This window comes from Pteropus vampyrus, unplaced genomic scaffold, assembly GCF_000151845.1.
Source record: "Pteropus vampyrus isolate Shadow unplaced genomic scaffold, Pvam_2.0 Scaffold365, whole genome shotgun sequence".
NCBI lineage: Eukaryota > Metazoa > Chordata > Mammalia > Chiroptera > Pteropodidae > Pteropus > Pteropus vampyrus.
The window spans coordinates 560,411-567,555 of record NW_011889146.1 but is presented as its reverse complement, the minus strand read 5'-3'; the positions used below and the strand labels follow the sequence as shown (position 1 = coordinate 567,555).

Sequence of the window (7,145 nt, the reverse complement as noted above, 5' to 3'; positions counted from 1 at the left end):
CTTATTTACCAATAAAAATATCAGTTCACGGGTGTGTATGTGTTATGAGTGCATGTACTACCCTGAGGCCTGTAAATAAGTACTTACTTTGCATTAGGTCAGGAAAATAGACATCTTTGTGATTTCTTATTCTAAAAGGATCAAGCTGAACCTCTCTTCAACTCACCAGTTTTCAGATGGGGACAATTTTGCTTCCCCTAGCAGACACTTGGGAATGTCTAGAGACATTTTTATTGCCACAACTGTGGGGAGGGGGTATTACTAGACTTCAGTGAGTAGAAGTCTGGGATGCTGCTATACATTCTACAGTGCCTACAGTGGCTCCTTCTCCAACAATAAATCATTATCTGGCCTTAAGTATCAATAGTGCCATCAGTGAGAAATCCTACAGTCCAACTGGGGAAAAGGAGATTATTTAAGCGAAGCATGGATTTCACAAAAATCTCACTCTTGCCTTAAGAATTATTCTGAATTTGGACTTAGGCAGGGAGGTGTCTAATGGTACTGAATGATTAATTCATATTAAGACTATGTCTAAAAATCCACATGACTCTGGTTAATTAAATAAATATAAGGAGCAGAGCTTCTCTTCTCTCATTGCTGACAGATTAAGGTAACTCAGAAATTACTAAAAACATTCTCATTTTCAATTGCTCTAGAACCTAAGATGAAAAAGTGTACAAACATGGATTGAGAACCAAAACACAGGTCCTGAGCTATCCTCCTTCTCACTCCACACACAAGTTTTCCTTGTGTTTGAGTCCTCTGATGCTCGGGGAATGACCCATCTATTTTTGTGGAGCTGTGCCCTAAGGATTGAGGTGTTTGCACAATTGTCTTATGTTGCATGTGGCAGTTGATAAAGGTGAGTCCAGTAATTGAAGTTTGTCCTCCAGAATCAGGCTTAATCTATCGTAAATTGTTTCAAATAACAGGACTTTGATGAATTACACTAAAATGAAAGTCAAAAAGTAAAATTAAAAGGGACACTAAACAAAAACTAGAGGGAGTACATCTATGGCCATTCTACCCTGAAAAAGCCTGATCTATCTGATCTTGGAAGCTAAGCAGGGTCAGGCCTGGTTAGTACTTGGATGGGAGACCACCTACAAAGACCAAGTACTGTAGGTGTAAAAAATGAAAAAAATAAGAGATTGTAAGCTGACAAAGTCCTTGCAATCTGTGAGGCCAACCAAGGGTTGCCTCATCTAAAAAAATCAATCAATCAATCAATCAATCAATCAATCAATCAACTAGAGGGAGTAATACGGCAGAGTCTTGCTAGCTGTCCACCAAATCCATTTTCTTTTCTTCCTGAGCTCAAAGCTAGCCTATATTTCCTGGCCTCCCATGCAACAAAACATCGCCAGGTGACTGGACAGTGGAACATGAGAGTAAATGATGTTTGCCACTTTAGACTAGATGCATAAAAACTTCCTGCATATCTTCCAACTGGATTTGGATGCTTAGGGCAACCTCAAAAGCCATATATTGAAAATAGCAGAGCCTGCTCCTCCCTTAAGTTATATAATAGCCAAAGTATGAGAAGCAAGAACATATCCAGACCCCTGGATAGAAGCTTATTGGGGACCAGAGAAGTCAGCTAACAACCACCAGGAAGAAGCAGAAGTGAGAAGGCAGTGGTGACTATGAAAGAAGGGACATATCCAATTTTCACTAATCAGGTATTACTTGGTGGAAAGCTTTCAGTCTGATTGCATCTTCCAGATACCATTCAGCTTCTGGCCAGTGACTTTGGACAGACAAAGAAGGATTTGATAAACTCATCAGACTAAAGAATAATTCTGTGTAAGCCACTGTAATAAAAAGCACAGCCTTCACTTTGACAGGTCTGCCTGGAGAGGCAGGAGTCAGAGGTGGACGATTTTACTCTAGAAAATATCATTAATGTATTCCTTCTCTCTGCATCTCCCGCTTATTCTGGCCAAATATTTTTTCTTCATTATGTTCCTTAGGGTAAAAAGAAATTATTTTTAACAGAGAAAAAGGTGCACTGATGAAGAAACCAAACAGTTCTTTCATGAATTTTCTATTACAATCATCCTCAGGTTTTAATTAAAAGAGAGTTGTTTTTTTTCCACATCAAACCTGGTCTTCATGAGCAGCACAGGTGCCCATAGCAATCACTTGGAAATGGCCTGGGAGCTTGTTTAATGTTACTGCCTAATCACTTTGCCAAATGTCACAGCTTCGGGGCATGCATTCTTACCTTAAGTTTCTTCTCTGCCCCTTTATCCTCCTAGGTAGAAGCCCCTCCATGCATTTACAAGAAAGAACAAAACCTTCTCAAGCTGAGTTTTATTCCTTTTTACTCTCTAGGATTCTGGGAGAGACTCTAGGCAGGGGACACATACAAATAGTGTTTCTGTTGGAATAAAAAAATATTGTGATCTGTGACTACTAAGATTCCTTTTAATGCTGAAAATTAGGGTTTTATATGTCTTCACATCTCTTTCAAACTTTTGCAATGTTTGTAAGGCTCTCTGCCACCTTGACTCCCTACCCCAGACCTCTTTAGGTATTCAATGGCATAAACACCATGCCCCAGTTTCCTCTAAATATTTCAGTGGCATAATTCCTTTGTTCTTTCTTCCAACTTCAACCCTTACCTCAGACTTTTATTCCACACTCATGTCCTTCAACTTGCTGATAAATAAAAAATGGTAGTGCATTTTAAATATATTTTAAATAAACCACAAAAAGAAAAGCACAATATAACTCATTCTTAGGGACCTTAACATGAAGGAATAGTGCAGATGAGGGTGATGGGTGATGAGGTACTTGGAGTAAACGGGATGAGAGGCTTAATCTGCCAATTTTACTTCAGGATCTCAGACCATCACCAGTTTAATACCTTTGCCCTTTTTCTTAGTCTTCCTCCCCTTTTGAAACTATGGCTTAATATGGTCAAATGCTTTCTCATTCTCCTATTCCTTTTGGTAAAATGATTCTTTTTATTTAATAACATTGAATGGTAATAGCAAGCCTCACAGAGAAGGGAAATGAGAGCTGTTTCACAGAGCAAAAATAGACATGTGGAAATACATAAAATTAAAAACCTTCTGTACAGCAAAGGAAACAATCAACAGAGTAAAAATGCAACCTGTGTAGTGGGACAAAATATTTGCAAACTGTATATTATTTGATAAAGGGTAAATATCCTTTGGATATATATAAGGAACTTTGCAAATATATAAGGAACTTTGCAAATATATAAGGAACTTCTAAACTTCAGTAGCAAAAAGACATAACCCAGTTAAAAATGGTCAAAGGACTTGATTAGACATTTCTCCAAAGAAGACTTAGGAATGGCCAATGGGTATTAAAAATATGTTCAACATTATTAATCATCAGGGAAATCCAAATCAAAACTACAATGAGATATTACCTCACACATGTTAGTATGGCTATTATAAAAAAAACAATTAAGTGTTGGTGAGGATATAAAGAAAAGGAGACCCTGTATAGATTGGTTGGTATGTAAATTGGTACAGCCATTATGGAAAATTGTAAGGAATTTCTTCAAGAAATTAAAAATACAACTACCATATGATCCAGCAATTCCACTTTTGGATCTGTATCCAAAAGAATTGAAATCACTATCTTGAAGATAGATCTGTACTCCCAAGTTTATTACAGGGCATTATTTACAACAGTGAAAACACAGAAGCAACCTAAGTGTCCATCAATAGATGAATGGATAAAAAAAAATGTGGTGTATTTACACAGTCGAATATTATTCAGCCATAGAAAGAAGGAAATCTGCCATTTGTGACAATGTAAATGGAACTCGAGGGTATTACACTAAATGAAATAAGTCAGACAGAGAATGACAAGTACTGTATAACCTCATTTATATGTGGAATCTAAAAAAAAAATCGAACTCGTGATACAATGAACAGATTGGTGATTGCCAGAGGTGGATTGGAGGATGGGCAAAATGGGTAAAGGGAGTCAAAAGATATAGATTTCCAGTTATAAAATAAATAAATCCTGGAGTGTAATGTACAGCATGGTGACTTTAGTCAATAATACTATATTGTATATTTGAAAGTTGCTAAGAAAGTAGATCTTAAAAGTTCACAAGAAAAATGTGAATATTTGAGGCAATGGATGCTAACTAGACTCATTGTGGTGATCATTTAACAATATACACAAATTCAAATAATTATGTCATATCCCTGAAATTAATCCCAATTATATCTCAATTTTTAAAAAAGGGTACTGAAGAGACAGATAGGTATGGAAACACAAAACAGTGGATCCCAGATGCTGTTCAGCAGACCAGAGCTTGATTGCATTCAAGAGGTCACGTGGGATATACACTGTATCTATATCCTCCCCCACTTTTTTGACATGAAATACTTTACCACAAGGAAATGGATTGCTGGGGAGCTTGTTAAATTATAGATTCCTCACTCTTCCTTTGGGATTTAGATTTAGCTGAGTGAGTCCTGAGAATATATTTTTAACAAGGTCTCCAAGTGATTTCTATGTTTCCCATATTGGAGAAGCACTCATTTAAGACATAAGCGAAGAGAATACTCTTGGGCAGGAATAAGAAAACTTTTTTTGAGAAAGATAAAGATTTAAGGATGGATATGGGTTCAGATATGTTTAATGGCTAAGCAAGGTAGGCTTTGCATATGTCATCTGCCAAAAGAAGTGGGGAAAATGTGTGCCTCACCTAGAAACATGGCTTCAGAGCTCAGAAGTAATTCTCTGAGAGCAGTAGTGATTGACACTGCTCTAAAAGTAGCCCTTTCCCCAGACCAGGGAAGTTCTTAAACTAAAAGAATAAGGTAGCTACAACTTTAAGACTAAATGATCTATAGTGCTGGAGAGGCTGGATCTCCTAGATTCCACCCAGAGCATCACAGTGGAGGCAGTTCAGGATGAAGCAGTGGCCACAGAGCCAACCATAACTAGGGAACAACAACAGCCTTTTCAGGAACTACAGCAAAGAGACAAGACTGAGTCAGGTTTTCTACTCCTCCATTGTATGACCCATTGCGGGGATGGTATGGAGAGAGGCATAGGTTGGGAGAGACTGATAAAAATACCAACACCATTCTATGTCCCCTTTATGTGACTTTCTGTGCTTTTTCTCTGCTTGAATCCTATTCTTCATAGTGCCATCCACACAATTCCATCTACCTGGCAATCTTGGACTTATTCTTCAAGAATCACCTTCAAGAACCATCTGTGAGACTTCCTCTAACTCCCAGGTATCAGTTCCTTCTTCCTCCATATGTCTGACACATTGTGTATGCCTGCCATTGTAGTGTATACCACATTTCTCCATTTCCTCCCTAGTAGCTTAGAATGCATATTATAGATTCTCAGTAAACATTTACACATTAATACTGAGTGATAGTGGGAGCCAAATATTTTTGTGAAGCAGGGATGGCTTGGGGAAAGAACTGTTATAGAAGGTAAGTGTGATTGTTGCCTGGATAATTGAGAGTGGTCTACAGGCATTCACTGTCAATAAACTAGGTCTAAGATCATGAAAGTCAACAAATCCAATTTTATCCTAGGTAATTTAAAAGTGATTGAAATGTTCCTAAAATCTAATGGAATAAGCTTGCTTGTCCTGGGTGAACTTACCTAAGGAAACTGAATTTCCAGATAATTCTACTTCCTGTTTTTTAGATACCAGTAAAACACAGAATCCTGAGTAGGAAACAGGCCTTTTTTTTTTTTTTTTGTACTGATAGAAAGCCAGTAATCTGTGTTTAACTGAGCATCATCTTTCAGGAACCTTCCTTCATGTCATCTATCCTTGTTCTTCTTGAGTAGTGAGCACATTCCTATGTATATCTATACAATTATAATTGGCTTACATGTGATTCATGCTTACAAGTCCCATTAATGTGATTACATATTGTACATATGGGTACTCTCCCCCAGGAAATCTAGGTCATTGCTTTTCAATAAGATATATGAAATCATAGAATGCTAGCATATAACACAAAATTCTCATTTTGCAAAAGAGAAAGCTGAACCCCAGAGACATTATATAAGCTTGTTAGATATTACATATTCATTTAAACAATGAGTCATTAAATCATTCAAAAAGTATTTCAGCGACTCAATGTCCAAGAGCATAAAGATGTTAGATACAAGGATGAAACAATTCCTGACATCAAGAATTTCACTATTTTCTCTGCAACAGACATATAAACAGCAGTATACTACCAGTGGAGTGTATACTTTGGTTTAAACCTTTGGAGAACAACTTGACAACAAAGTTTTTTTAAAATAATTTTAGTCCTTCAATTCCACTTCCAAGAATTAATCTAGTGGAAATAGACTTGAAGGTAAGCAAATATTTAGCCATAAAGTGTTCCTTTTTTCTTCTTTTTGAATAATAGTGTTGCTTTTGAGACTGTTGCTAGATTTCAGAATAAACTATGGTTTATTACACAGTGAATTCTTTGCAGTCATTAAAATGTATGTTGAAAAAGAATACAGAGAGATGACCATGAGATATTGTTGAGAAGGCAAAAGAGTAGATACCAGTTTAGTTTATGGATTATGAACTTTTTAAAAAAATATATCTTCATTATGCCTAGGAAAAAAACAAACCTCTCAAAGTATTAACAGTAGTCATCTCTAAATAGTAAATTACAGATACATTTTTATTGTCGTTGTTGTTCTGTTGGCTGTATTTTCTAAATGTTTTACAGTGAATAAACATTTGCTTTAAAGTAGAAAAAAAGAGTTATTTCTAAAGTAAATAAACTGTATATGAATATCAAGGCAGCATTTAATTCCTGAATATCTGAATCTATCCATGTGGAGCCAGAGGGTACTGACCCATTAATTAGTGACTCACTGACTGTGTGTAGTTGTTTTTCACTAAATTGGCCAAATTGAGCATTATATATAAATATCTTTTTTAAAATTTCATGGAGGAAAGACTAGAATAAATGTTTTCTCTAAATCTTCACAAAAAAGAAACAAGCAACGAGGAAATACATCAGAATCAAAAATGCTTTTAAAAAATTTCCAGAGTGAGAGAACACAGCTCTGCTTATCCTTTTGTGCCAACCAGAGTTATCAACGTTCCTTCAGGGAGCCCCACATCCCTGCCAGCCTTCAAGGAGGCTCCCAAATCA

At 36.5% G+C, this 7,145-nt stretch overlaps 1 pseudogene; it reads left to right on the top strand.

Annotated features, from left to right (window-relative positions):
- Positions 1-1,013: 1,013 nt before the first annotated feature.
- LOC111731354 lies at positions 1,014-1,131 on the top strand (annotated as a pseudogene).
- Positions 1,132-7,145: the final 6,014 nt, after the last annotated feature.